This window comes from Oryctolagus cuniculus, chromosome 10, assembly GCF_051225735.1.
Source record: "Oryctolagus cuniculus isolate XC-2025 breed Fujian yellow rabbit chromosome 10, ASM5122573v1, whole genome shotgun sequence".
In the NCBI taxonomy this organism is placed as follows: Eukaryota; Metazoa; Chordata; class Mammalia; order Lagomorpha; family Leporidae; genus Oryctolagus; species Oryctolagus cuniculus.
Genome location: NC_142876.1, coordinates 14,212,621 through 14,227,807, shown reverse-complemented (window position 1 = coordinate 14,227,807; position 15,187 = coordinate 14,212,621).

The window sequence follows — 15,187 nt, the reverse complement described above, 5'->3', positions numbered from 1 at the left end:
TGTGAGATATTACTGTGTCCAAAATACATCTTAACCGATATGCCATATGTCCTTTCCACTTTTTTGTTAATTACACTTCTGCTTTTTGTTAGTTATATTCCTTTTAACTCTCATTGTACTCATTTAATTCAAGATTCAATTCAGATATTATTTAGCACAACTTCTAATAGAGCAAAACTTCTAATATCCTAATAGAGGGATATTGATTATTTTGGCTTTGAACTAGAGAATATCACTGGGATGGGGACTGGACTAGGCCATTCCTTTTCCGTGATGAACTAGACTAGATGTAAAGGATAATTACCAAGTTCATGGAAAACACTTATTGTGAAAAAAATGATTACTGGATCTCAATTTTTTGCATTGAAGTAAATTTGTCTTTTAATTCTATTTTCCATGAGTTATTTGAAGTCCCTTTGTGTTCTCTAATGCAGGGTTCCTTGTCACTTGATTGTGATTTTCCTGTGAAGCTCATCTCTTTCAGTGGTTAATCTCTTCCAATCTCATTTTTTCCTCTCCTAGGAAATTATTTTCTTCCAATGTATGTAAATCTTTAGGGAAAAATAGGTCTTCACTTCTCTACCTCATCTTATTATAACTACTACATGTGATCTGCTTCACTCCTTACAGAAAATATGCAGCTTTTAGAAATAGATCCTAAGAAGGAGAGAAATATCTTTTAAAGAATAAGGAGATTCAATTTTAGTGCTGGAAAGGCTTTTGACAAGCAAATTCTAAGCTGAAGGTTGAACAAAAGTTTCAGGTCCTCAGCTGAAGAGCACCAGGAAATATGTACAGACACCCACAGACAACAGTAAGGAAATGAAGACCTTGAGATCAAAAAGCACTGATTGGTGTGCCTGAAGCAGGGTGGAGAAGCAACAGGAGATGTAGGGAGCTTAGCAGCAGCCAGATCACGGGATCATTATCCCAAGTGGTTGTAAGAACATTATCAAAGAAATGGCATAATTCTTTTTAAAAGAATTCAGTGGGTAATGACTTAAAAGGAAGAAAGAATTAGGGAAATACATAGGTATTGCTGCAGTTCAGGTGAGAGCGTTGGTGGTTTGCAGGGTAGACATGATGATATGAGCCAAATCAAAACTGTGTAGTTGATCATTGGAATGGAGAAGGAAAGAGAGATGCTATGAGTAACTACCATGTGTCTAACCAACTGGTTTAGAAACAAGTGCCATATATCGAAACAGCATGAATTAGATAGAGATTTACCCAAGAAGATCGATTGGTCAGTTTGGGATGTGTTTTCTTTGGTTTCATTGCCTATCCACTTTATATTTTCTGAATTTTTCTTTCTCATTTTAGAAACTCAAATGAATATTTCAAACAGGGACTGGTAACTGGACTAAAGACTAGGTTTAGGATCCTTGACACACAGACTTCATTATAGTCAGGAGAATGAATAGGACAAAGTGGAAGAAAGCTTAAAAAATAAAAGCTTGCGTCTCCTAATGGGACCTTGAGGAATTTTAATAGTCAAAGCTCAAGTAGAAGACAAGAAGCAGAAAGAGAATTATGAATTAAAAGAAAAAACAAAAAACTATTTTATAACTGAAGACAGAAGTGTGTGATTAAATGTCTCATATTTGCATAAAACAAAGCCTCATAGTGTAGGTCTTATCCTAAAAACAAAGTGTCAAGCTTTCTGTCCCAATTGATCATTTTTAATTCTTTTAATAAACACATTTATTCAAATTAGCAGTAATAAATTGGTTAGCAGTAAGGAGATGGAAGTTTTGAATAAAAATGGCCTGCGAGGACAAGGAAAATTAAATTCCTTCTTAAACTAATAATCTGCTGAGCCACATTAGTGAGAACTACCAGACCAAAAGGAAATTATAGAAACATGCTAATTATAGATTATCACACAATTTATTCACATGATGGTTGGTAAGAGCATAGAGAAATATATATCCATGTTATTTATATGTATGGACATTACTTAAAATATACATGTAATTAAACCGACACTTTCTGTTACATGGAATTTTTAATCCACAGTAGCTCTACAATATCAAACTATCAGTTCCATATCAATCCTCGCTGACTCTTTGATGTACTTTTTGAAATATACATGGTTTGACTGGAGCTGCACTTCAAAGAAAATCGGCCTTTTAATGGTAAAGAGATTTTCCCCTTGTTTAGAGGTAAGTGTACGAGAGTTCTATACTAGTATAGATTAAAAAAAGACTTCTCGATGTGTCAGAAGATCAGACAGAGGGGGGCAAACTTCATAAGATTCAGAAGTCTAAATCTTAGTCTGCCAGGAGAATGATATTTCATTAGCCATACTGTCAGGAAATTTTCTTGGTTTGAGAACAAAATACTAAGGAAGAATTTTCCCGAGTTTGTTTTTACATTATAATTCCTGATTGCCCTAAAAAGATTTGAGATCAGAGCTGAAGCATTTGAGAGTCTTCTTTGCAATTTCACACTTGATAAGCTTCATAATCCAGGTGAAATGAGAATGGACAATGAGTTGAAACTAAGATTTTAGAAAATGTTTATCAGTTTATCACTTTCTCAAGTTCAGACACTGGTCAAATCTGTGCTTTAAATTATTTCTGGCTCTCACCCATAAGGATCATTATCTGAATACTTCAGTGAAACGAAAAATCTTTTAATGGTATTATTTCCTAGACGTCAGAGTAAAGCAAGCTATCTTACAATTTAGGCAAGGGATACCTGTGCATCCTAGAGTAGAAGGAACTCATTTCATTTCCCAAGCAAAAGCGTTATGTAAAGTAATTATCTATGCATGTATGTATGTGTGTATGTATGTATATATTTATCAAGTGAACCAAATAGTTATAAACTCAATGATGATAAATTATTTAAATTTTTAAATTTTCTTCTTTTTTTAAAAAAGATGTATTTACTTATTTGAGAAGCAGAGTTACAGACAAAATGAGGGAGAGACAGAGAGAGAGGTCTTCCATCTGCTTGTTCACTTTCCAAATGGTAACAAAGGACAGACTGGGATAGACCGGGCCAGCCCAAAGCCAGAAGCCAGGAACTTCTTCTTGGTCTCCCATAGGGGTTCAGGGGCCCAAGCACTTGGGTCATCTTCTGCTTGTTCCCTAGGCCATTAGCAGAAAGCTAGATTGTAAGATGAGCAGCCAGGACATGAACTAATGTCAATAAGGCATGTTGGTGCCGCAAGAGATGCCAAACCTTCTATGCCACAGCTCTGGTCCCTTAATCTTCTTCATATACCCTATTATGTCAAGAATCACTTCCATCATTTAAAAAAAATTTGTTTCCTTGTGAGTAGTTGGAATAGATCACTACAAATGCACTTAGTTCCATGGTGTTTTAGTGCATTTTCATTTTAACTTCACAGCATAGCTGTGACATCAGAAGACTATTAAACCTTAAGAATTAATATTGATCTAAGCAGATACGAGATTGGCACAGGTTACTATATTGTGATGGGTTTAATCCAGCAACAATATTTGCTATCCAAAACTAAGTTTAGGATTAAATTGCCTGTAAAGAATTGGCACCGAAATTTAGTTATTTAAATGAGGAAAACAATTGAAAAACTTGAGAATGTAATTTTGGTGCAGGAATGTACATCGTTCTAATATTTTCATGGAACATTTTATGTTGGCTGTCTAATTCCTATTCCCGGGATCTGTTTTTTTTATGAAGATACACAAGGGAGTACAAACATAGCTTCCTTTTTTTTTTACTTACTGTAGAAACTAGCAAAATTCACCTTGTTGGCTATAACGAGGAGATGGAATCACTGGAACCTTCTAACAATATAAGCTGTCTCTGAATTCATTATCTGATTTCACACAAGTCTCAGATTTCCCATATAATCTGAGTGTAGACACTGCCTGTGGACCTTTGAAATCACTTGATAGGAATACAATTCCCCTTTGTCCATTTGCATGTGTGTTGGCTTTCAAGCCCATACATCCAACTCATGCAGCCACACCCGAAATCAGCAGTATATTTTCTTTTTGTATAATCATGTCTATAAAGAAGCTTTAATAAATTTGAATATAAGGTCTTTACTTTCAGAACATCTTAGGTACTTTGGAAAAGTTCTCTGAATGTATTTGGAATAAAAAACTTTATTTGAATATATGCACATTCATTACATTTTTCTCATCGGAAAATCCTGAAATTAAATATTTTTATTTTAAACCACATACTGAACCAAAATATAGGAAAACATGAAAAGTTAAATACTTTTTTATTGCATTGATTTTATGGTCAAAGCAGACACACACTGTCTCTTATATGTGGGAGCTAAAGCAAACAAGGACTCAAACAAACCAAAACATCAACTTGAACCCAGAAAGGTGATTACAAGAGGCTGGGCAAGGTGATGGGATTGAAGGATTTCGTTCTGATAAAATGATAGGGGGTGCTTAGGGTGTTTCACTTATTTAGAAAAAATGCATCATACTAATTCAAGATGCTAATATTAGAGGAATCTGTTTGTGGGATCTATGAGAACTCTTTGTACTACTTCACAACTTTTGTAAATTTAAAACTATTCTGAACCTAAAAAAAAGTTTATGGAAACAAAAACTCCACTTAGTCCACAGGAGAACAATTAGGAACTAATCGTGAGGAAGAAAAGCACTGAGTGGAAGTGCACCACAGTGACTGTTTCTGAAGAATAGAGAGCAGACGACCTGGGACCCGCCCCCCCTCCTGCTTTAAGACAAAACTAGGCCAAACAAGTGCCTCACTTCCTCCCATAAGGATTTCTTTATGGGGAAATGGTCGAAGAACTTGGATATTCAAATGGGCTTTCCCACATGGCTGCTTTATTTATTATCCAACAAAGCAGACATCTTTAATACCCTGAGTTGAACCAACAAAGGCAAATCTACAAAAAGGCAGTCTGCAGAAGACAGACCCTAAGCTAACGAGATATGATTTTTATCACTCCTTAGAAATGATAACCATATTGACACTGTGGAGAAGACAGAAAGCCAAAAGAACATTGACACAAAAATGAACTAAAAGCTGAATATGCCTCTTTTCCAGCCCCAGAGATAAGAAGTACAACATCACATTACTCACAACATCTGGCCCTGACGCTTCTGAGGCACCTGGCGTAGTAAAGACATGGTGTCGGGTTTTCGTCTTCAGTCAATTCATTAAGCTGCAAGGGGCCTGGAATTGTAGATCACATTAGTCCCATAAAGTTGCCACCGCTGTTAAACAGAACCGGCGTTTGGCTTGGAAAGAGCACTTCTTTGTTCTTCCAGAAAACAAAGCACTTTCAGAGTTGGCCTCTGTTCAGGAACATGAACTATTTTGAAAGCTGTATTTTAAGTAAGATTTAAAAATAATAATAACAAAATTATTTGCTTTATTTCCCAGTAATAACTTTGTTAAAATGAGTAAAGAGCAAGAAGATTAAAATTTACATTTAGCCAAAACAGAGGTAACATGAGAGAGTATGTTAAGAATTCCTGTTTAATAAATGAACGGGTGGTTTGCTTCTGGCTACAAAGAGAATGCTTCGTTACACCTAGACGCATGTGAGAAGACGAATGCAGATGTCTTCTTCACATGCTGATGTCATTCTCCTTGGGTTTCATTTCCAGAAGTGGGATAACTGGATAATCTGGTATATCTATTTTTAGTTTTTTGAGGAATCTCCATTTATAAATCTTGTTTTCACTGAATTATATCACTTGGTTATAATACAACCTTCATCCTCAGTTTATAATCCTTTTTATCAACTGTGCTTTCAAGAAAAATAGTATGTATGTGTGTATATATTTACACATGAAGTGAATATGGCAAAATGTTAAAAATATTAAATCTAAAAAATAAAACGGAGATTTTTTTCCAACTGGTACCTTTATGAGATAATTACCTTTATAATTCTTCTAATAAATGAGGAGAAAATCTGATGTTATCAGCATAGTATTAGGTTTTTTTATCAACAATTTTTTTTCAACAATTTGAATATGGGTTTTTACTCCACAACTCTGTGAGTATGATATGCGACTGAGTCTTGGGAAGTACAAGATTAAGCAACAGGCCTGGAATTCATTGTCACTTATTTGGTCACGCTGAAGGTAGACAATGTTGGAGGCTAACAGTGCATACTCCAGGGTGAAACTACGTGATCTCATGGATTATTCCAGATTTACCTGGTATGATGAAGACAATACAATTAGTGCAAAGGCCAGCGGAGTGCCATGTGCTATAATTGACATCACCAGCAAATGAGTACTTTTCAGTTGTGATTTAAAATCAAACTAGGACAATTTGCATTCTCAGTTAATCAGATCCAATATGCAGTCGCTGTTCTGCCACATGGATATTTTACATCAGCAGCCTACTGAGATGGGGCTTAATGATGACCGTTATGAGTTACTGTAATGAAACACGCTAACGTTATCATGGAAATCCCCTTCTCTAAGGAAGAAGGGCAAAAACATTCAGAAGATAGTCATTCACATGACAAAGGGGAATGCGCATAAAATACAAAGCTCAGTCTAGTCAGACATTCATGAGAACCCTGTAGGCTGCTACAACCCAGAGCCACCCTCAAAAACGTGAAAAACAAGTTACCATGAATACAGACCTCTGATGCTTAGAGACTTGAAGTTCATTTTCCTCATCTGCGGACCCTTATCCTTAGCCAATTGCTTATCAATTGGGTCCTAAATAATGGCAATAAAGTTCTCCTTTAAATGAGGCTCTTCTTTTTGGAAATCCCTGTGAATTTAGACTAAGAATAAAAATGTGTGTAAGCACAAAATAGGTGTAGTTGAGAGTTTAAGAAATAAGAAAGCTGTGGCAGACACCAAAGTCAGATCTCTGGAGCCTCTTAGTTGATTACATAAATTGAACAGACTTGGGGGTACACTAGTGAGCTAGCCATAGCACCTTTTTATGCTTGATGAAATAGCCACATCTAATGGCAAGAAGAAAGCAATCACTTGGAAATGGCTGTCACTCAGATTCTCCAAGGACACAAGCCAGCATAAAGTACACGTGTGGGTTGTATTTCACGTCTGCTGGGGACTCCAGGAAGCTACAGCGGGTGTTTCCTAGGATCCACACTCTTATGCTGGCTCTCAGATTCACTTATCCTGTAACAGGAGCACTCTTGAGACACACAGTGATAGGGTAGGAAAGCAAACTCTTCATCATTAAAATAGTCTGCTACTTTATTCTTGGTGAAGTTAAGCATTTTGCTGATACTAGTACACAAATGGTACACAGTTGCATAACTGTGCCTTGTTCCCCTCAAAGCGTAATGAAGCATTAAAATACTCAGTAATTGAAATATCTGGCTAACGTTTATAAAGCATAGATTTAATGTTTAAATGGCAGGTGTCCTCATATTGCTTACAGGATAATTGCACTGTAAATATTTTTAGGATCAGCAGATATCATGATATAAGGGACAATGCAAATAAGCAATTGTATATTACATCATTATTAGCATACAGTTCTTTTCCTTTCATTTTCTCTGAACTGGTGCCTAGGATGAATTGTCTATGTAAGCAAGACATGGTGGGTGCCATGTATGTCATTATATTTGACAATGAGCATTGCTATAGATACTTTGGATTAGGTAATAACTTTATGTAGCCACAAAGCTTCTAATTGGGGCTGTCACTGTGTCTCCATAGGAGTCTCGATTATCTTACCCTACTAAATCCTGTGACACCTCTCTGTCCTCACTGGCTTCTAGGTTAAGCAGTAGATCTGAGCTGGCAATCCCATGTGAGAAAAAAGGGCATGAGTCAAAATGAGCAATACACAAACATAAGACTGGGAATTACAGTGAATGGGAGAGACCCGTGTAAACCATCTGCCATCGCTGGAGACGATCACATTTTGAGAGCGCTTCAAAAAGTTTGTGGAAAGATGGAATTAAAAGATGAATATATTTTATTTTATTTTTGACAGGCGGAGTGGACAGTGAGAGAGAGAGACAGAGAGAAAGGTCTTCCTTTTGCCATTGGTTCACCCTCCAATGGCTGCCACGGCTGGCGCTGATCCGAAGGCAGGAGCCAGGTACTTATCCTGGTCTCCCTTGGGGTGCAGGGCCCAAGCACCTGGGCCATCCTCCACTGCACTCCCTGGCCACAGCAGAGAGCTGGCCTGGAAGAGGGGCAACCGGGACAGAAGCAGGTGCCCCGACCGGGACTAGAACCTGGTGTGCCGACGCCGCAAGGCGGAGGATTAGCCTAGTGAGCCACGGCGCCGGGCAACTGTAGAACATTTTGCAGTCTCTATGTAGTTTCTCCACAATACAGAGTTTTCCGGAACTTTTTGAAAACTCCTCATATGAATAGACTTCAAATAATTTTTGCACCAAAAATCAAGTTATCATTTAATTTTGCTCTTCACACTTTTTTGAAGTATCCTCGTGTTTCTGTGAGAGCACCTCAGGGAAAGAGAAGTCTACTCTGTTCCAGATCTAGTGCTAATTGGCAGTACTGTAAGAAATCTCCAGAGCTGTTTCCTGTGGAAAATGAAACTTAGACTCAGGTTGCTTTGCAGGCTCGAATGCAATAAATGAGTAGATAATTCATAGAAAGGGAGGGGCATTGCACCTACTAATGGCGCAACACACAGCAGATGATATGTAAGAGAATATAGTTCCTACTAAGTAACCATTAGATTTTCAAGTTATTTCAGAACAGAAGCTAGAAAATAGTGAAACAATATCTTCAAAAGCCTGGGGAAAAAAGTTCCCTTTAATGATAAATGCAGGAAACCTGTCTTCAAAGAATGAAAGTGACCTTAGACATTTGCAGATAAAAGCAAAGAGAGTTCATGACTAACTCACCTGTGTTGTATGAATTTTACAATATGTCCTTCAAAAAGAAGGGAAACTGTGTCAGATCTGAGATGAAACAATGAACAATGAAATCAGCAAATGTGTAGAAAAACCTGGACAAGCGATGACTCCACAATGTGAGCCTGCACAATCCTAGCATGTAAATAAAGGGTTGATCAGAGTTTATTATGCCAAGACTCCTATTATTGAGCACATTTGTGAAAAATGCTGGTTAAGCATGTAAAATGCAAATGTAACCAGTAAATAAATTAAAATGCAAGTTTATAATTTGGAGAATATTTTTAAAAAACCATGCAAAATGAACATAAACAGAGAAGTTACACCAAAATTGTTAGTGGTTATCTCTGGATGCTGTGATTAAAAATGGATGCTTATGTATTTTTCCATATTTGTATATGTTTGAATATTTGACAAAGCATGTATCTTATAATCAAAATTTACTAAAAAATTATTAAAATAGTTATCAAAATGTGTATTCCAGGTAATGAGTGAACCCTACTTCTGGAGTCTTAATATTTTAAAACAGATCATTAGGAATATTTTCAAATCACATCACAAAGAAAGTACCTAATTTCAAACACCATGAAAAACCTATAGAATATCTCAATCAACATTTTAAAAGATACATATTTTAAAATAAGAAGCCATTATTTCTATGTAAAAAATAGACCAGATACTAAATAAGCATCCTGCATGGTGTTAAAAAAGAAGGAACAGCTATTCATAATGAACATCTTTAATTCATATACAAATATAATCTGGTTTTTATTTCTATTTATACAGTAAATTATTAGCAGCATTGAATTTTTGTGTGTATGTTCTTAGATCCTTTTTGTGAACCCAATTGTTATACATGACGTATGATATGGTGAGTTTCTCACTCTGATTTTTTAATAGACTGCTAGGTGCTAGAGGATTTCAGAGGCTCTTAATTATCTTATCTTCTTTCTAAGAAGGTTACATCTTATTTTTAAAGATTTATTATTTACTTGAAAGGCAGAATTGTTAGGAGATAGGAGAAAAAAGTGAGAGAGAGAGAGAGAGAAAGAGAGAGAGACAGAGAGAGAGAGAGAGATGAATATTCCATCCACCGATTCTGGGCCAGACTTTGATTTCCCATGTGAGTGTAGGGGTCAAAGGACTTGAGCCATCTTCTGTTGCTTTCCCAGGTGCATTAGCAGGGAGCTCTATCAGAAGTGGAGCAGCTGAGACTGGAACCATGGCTTTAACACACTGCTCCACAGTGCTGCTTCTCTCTGTTTTTTGAACTTATTCTATCCTCAAGTTCTTTGTTTGGTAAAGATTACTGTGTGCATAACAATTGATGAACTACGGATTTATTTATTGTGACAAGGGTTGTGCCAAAATTAAACAGTTCTGATGAATCATTTCTGTGTCCTTAAGGCACTTCTTTCTCCAAGCCGGATTATTTATTTCTCTTGTTACTTGTAGTGTTTATTGTGATCCAGGAGATGTTAGCACTGGGAACAACCTTGCTCACAGGACACTGATCTAAGAGCATTCTCTGATTTTACTGCTTATGAGTCTTGTTTTATATTAATAAAAGGGAGATCACCCCAATGATGTTGTCTAGAAATCAAAGGGTTCTTCTGTTATAGTCTATAAACCTTGCATATCAAAATGAAGTTCTAAAATTTTGACATTGATCTTCACTTTGCTGTTATGCTGAGTATAGCACTGGTCTCAGTCATATACATTTAATAAACACTTTCTATGAATTCTGTGTGAGCATGCTAGTATTAATCACAGGTTTTTCCAAATAAAAGGAAAAGAGATAGCTTTCGAGGACATGATTCTGTCTAATGAAGTGTTAGCAATGTAAGTCAACAGTGGGAATATCATACAATTATTATTCTGAAAAAGTACGTCCTTTGCATATGTAATAAAATATTTATGTTGCACTAATCACCAAAATAAGTAAAAACAACCCAGCTGTGCTGAGGTTGCTTTACAGGAAAATAATTTTAATACCTGCCACCTTTTTCCTCTTAGTTCAGCCTTCAGTCCAACACTGAGTGAGCCATCGTCTCTTCCTGAAAGCTCCCCTTCCCTTCCAGAGGAGCTTCTACAGTGTGTTATAGTCCCCTTATTAGGGCTGCTATTTTACCCACAATTCACACATAATTTAGAACACATTCATTTTACTGAAATTGTCTTTTGCATGCTGGTGTCACCATACTAGCAGCTATTGAGGATGACTCCCTCGCTTTTCAACAAAGCAACCCAGATTGATGCCTTAGGCAGTGAAGGCTCAATGCACACTTTAAACTGAGCTGAGAAAATGCTTGAAGAGATCCTAAAGAGAATATTTGGACCTGCTAAGTAGACAGGAAAAAACAACTGGATGAAGATTTTTCCGTGGAGATCAAGGTGGGGTGAGAAAGGACATTGAGGACTAAAGAATTTTGAAGAATGAAATTAGAGAAGACGCAAATAAATGGAACAGCATCCTGTGCTAATGGGAAAATAAATGTTGTGAAAATTCCCCTACCATCCAAAGTGCACTGCAGGTTCAAACCATCCCAGCGGTAACTTGTAACAAACATAAAAAGACATTCATGATAAAAATTCATGTGGAACTACCAAACAACAATAATAGCCCAAGCAAATTTTGGTAAGAAGAACCAAGTCGGGGGCATCAGATGGCCTGATGTAAAATTTTATTAAAAACTACAGTGTGATGCTTACATAAAAATAAACAGAGAAGCCAGTGGAACAGAACACAGAGTCCAGAACCAAACCCAAGCACACATATAAAACAGATACTGAACCGAAGTGAACATACAGTATGAGAGCACAGTTTCTCTACTAAATGGTGTTGGGAAAATGGATCTTCAATGCAAAGAAGGAAATAGACCTGGATCTTATACCAAACATTAAAACACTCACAATGAGGTTTTATCTCTAAAGACTTGACATAAGACCTGAAGAATAGCATTCCAGAAGAAAGCAGAAGAGAAAATTATGACATTGGACTTGACAATGATGTCTTGACACCATAAGCACAGACAACAGAAGCAAAACTAGACTATGAGGACTACATCAAACTCAAAATCTTCCAAATGGCAAAGGAAGCTCTCAAAAGAATGAAAAGGCCTCTTACAGAGTGGGAGAAAATACATGCAGACTGTATCTGATGAGGGATAGTGTACAAAATATATAGGAAATCCCTACAATTCAGTATCAAAGAAAACATAGTGGACAAAGAACTTGAATAGAAATTTCTGCAAAGAAGGCAAACAAACGAACAACAGCTTCATGAAGTGCTCACTATCACTAATCAACGTGGGAATTCACATCAAAATCACAGTGAAAGGGCAGGCATGGTGGTGCAGTAGGTGAAGTTGCTACTTGTGGTATCCACATTCCGTTTCAAAATGCTTGGGTTCTGGTCCTGCCTCTACTTCTGATTCAGCTGCCTGATAATGCACCCAAACAGCAGCACATGTACCTGGATGGAGTTCCTTGCTGCCAGCTCCAGCCTGGACCACCCCGATTGCTGCTTGCATTTACCAAGTGAACCAGCAGATAGAAGCTCTCTCTCCCCTAGCACCCCCCTTCTCTGTGTGTGTGTGTGTGTGTGCACCACTCTAGCTTTCAAACCAATCAGTTGATTAATAAAACTTGAAAATCACAATGATATATCACTTAAAACCTACCTGTTAGAATGGCTATTGTTTAAGGAAAAACAAAGGTGAGCATTGATAAGGATGCAGATTTATCAGAACCCTAGTCCACTGTTGTGGGGATTTATAAACTATGAAAAAATTATGCCATTTTCTGGAAAAACATTTAAAACAGAGCTAATATATACTTAAAGAATTCTAAACAAGATCTCATAGAGACACATGGACTCATGTATTTATTACAGCACTGTTCATGAGGGTCATTATTTGTTAGAACATGAAGACACAGAGGACATTATGTTAAGTGAAATAAACAAGTCACAGAAGGATAACTACTACTTGATCTCACATATTGTATCTAATATCAGTGATTTCAGAGAAACAGAGAGTAGAATGCCGGTTACAAAGGGATTCAGAAATGAGGAATTGTTCTTCAGTGGGTGTGATGTTTCACTTATGCCTGATCAGTAACTTCAAGAGAGCTGTTGTGTGACATAGTACTTGTAGTTAACAATACTGTGTTGTGTGTTCACATTATTTTAAATCAGTAAATTACATATTCAGTGTTCTTACAACAACAACAAAAAGAAACAAGACAGAGTGATGAGGAAACTTTTAGATGTGATGGATGTCTATACTTTCTTTATGGTGATGATTTCATAAGTGTATGCATATGTTTAAAGATACACAACTGTATGTATTAAATAGATATATGGTTTTTAAAAATACAAATTAAGGCCAGCTCTGTGGCACAGCGGGTAAAGCCACCGCCTGCAGTGTCGGTATCCCATATGGACACCGGTTCAAGTCCTGGCTTCTCTACTTCTGATCCAGCTCTGTACTATGGCTTGGGAAAGCAGTAGAGGGTGGCCCAAGTCCTTGGGCCCTTGCACACATGTGGGAGACCTGGAAGAAGCTTATGGCTCCTGGCTTCGGATCAGCACAGCTCCGGCCATTGCAGCCATCTGGGGAGTGAACCATCAGATGGAAGACCTCTCTCACGCTTTCTCTCTGGCTTTCCTTCTCTCTGTGCAACTCTGACTTAAAAATAAATAAATAAATAAACAAACAAACAATACAAATGACTGTGCTGTGCATGTGGTTTGTCCCCCAGTATTTCATGTACCGGAAGCTTGTTCCTTGGTGTGACAAAGTTGACAAGCAGAGAGACCTTTAACAGGTTGGGCCTACTGGGAGGTGTTTGGGTCATGGTGGGCGTGTTCTAGTGCTAAGATTAGGTAATTAATTTGGATCTTGCGTATACTCTAAAAGCTCATGTGTTAAATGGGGCCTACTGGGAGGTGTTTGGGTCATGGTGGGCGTGTTCTAGTGCTAAGATTAGGTAATTAATTTGGATCTTGCGTATACTCTAAAAGCTCATGTGTTAAATGCTTGGTTCCCAGGGTGGCACCATTCAGACGTGACAGGAGCCTAGTGAGGTGGGGCTTAGGTCTTTGATGACATGCTCTTGGAAGGCAGTTCTAGCAAGTCTGCTGTTAAAATGTTAGTACGGGGACCAGCATGATGGCACAGTGGGTTAAGCTGCTGTCTGTGATCTCAGCATCCCAAATGAGCACCTGTGAGTCCTGGCTGCTTCACTTACGATCCAGCCCCCTGTTAATGTGTCTGCTTAGGCAGAAAGGATGGCTCAAGTGTGTGTGTATGTGTGTCTTCCTCTCTCTCTGAAATTTCTACCTTTCAAATACATAAATAAACCTTCAAAATAAAATTTAAAAAAACTTAATACCGGGTGATCATCAGACCATTTTTTTCTCTGTTCCCTCTCTGTTTCCTGGCTAGTTATCTGACACTTTATATTGCACTGCCATGAACTCCTTGCCAGAGTCAAGGCCTGTGTCAGTGTCTGTGGACTTTGAACCTCCAAAACTGTGAAGTAAATTAAGTCTTTCTCTTAAAAAGTTCACAACCTCAAGGGCTGGCCTTATGGCATAGTGGGTTAAGCTGCTGCCTACAATGCTGGCAAACCGTAAGGGCTTCTCCACTTCAATCCACTTTCCTACTAATGGCCTGGGAAAGCAGAACAATAAGGCTCAAATGTTGGGGCCCATGCCACCTATGTGCAAGACCCAGATGAAGTGCCTGGCTATGACCTGGCCCAGCCCTGGTCATTATCACCATCTGGGAGAGTGAGTCCGAGGATGGAAGATGTCTCTCTCTTTTTCTCTCTCTTTGTCTTTCTCATTTGATGTTCAAGTAAATAAATAAATCTTTTAAAAGATTAGCAACCTCAGATATTTCATTTAGTAACAAAAAGCTGGTTTACCCAGAAAGGAATTAAGCAGCTCTTGTGGGATTCCAGTTAGTTTTAATGAGATAATTTCTGTAACAGAACACTGTCCCTGAATTACTATGTGGTCTCCTGTGTTTTAATGCCATCTCATTCACTCTCATCCACTCCCATCATTATGATAGCATTTTCCATTAGGTATTCCCAGAACCAAGCTGATGAGTGAGTCATGACCTTGAAACTCCAGACCTATGAGCAAAAATAAACCTCATTAAAAATTTATTTATTTATTTGAAAGTCACAGTTACACAGAGAGAGAAAGAGAGGCAGAGAGAGAGAGAGAGAGGTCTTCTGCCCTCTGGTTCACTCCCCAGATGGCTGTAACAGCCAGAGCTGAGCCAATCCAAAGCAAGGAGCCAAGAGCTTCTTCCGGGTTTCCCAAGCAGGTGGAGGGGCCCAAGGACTTGG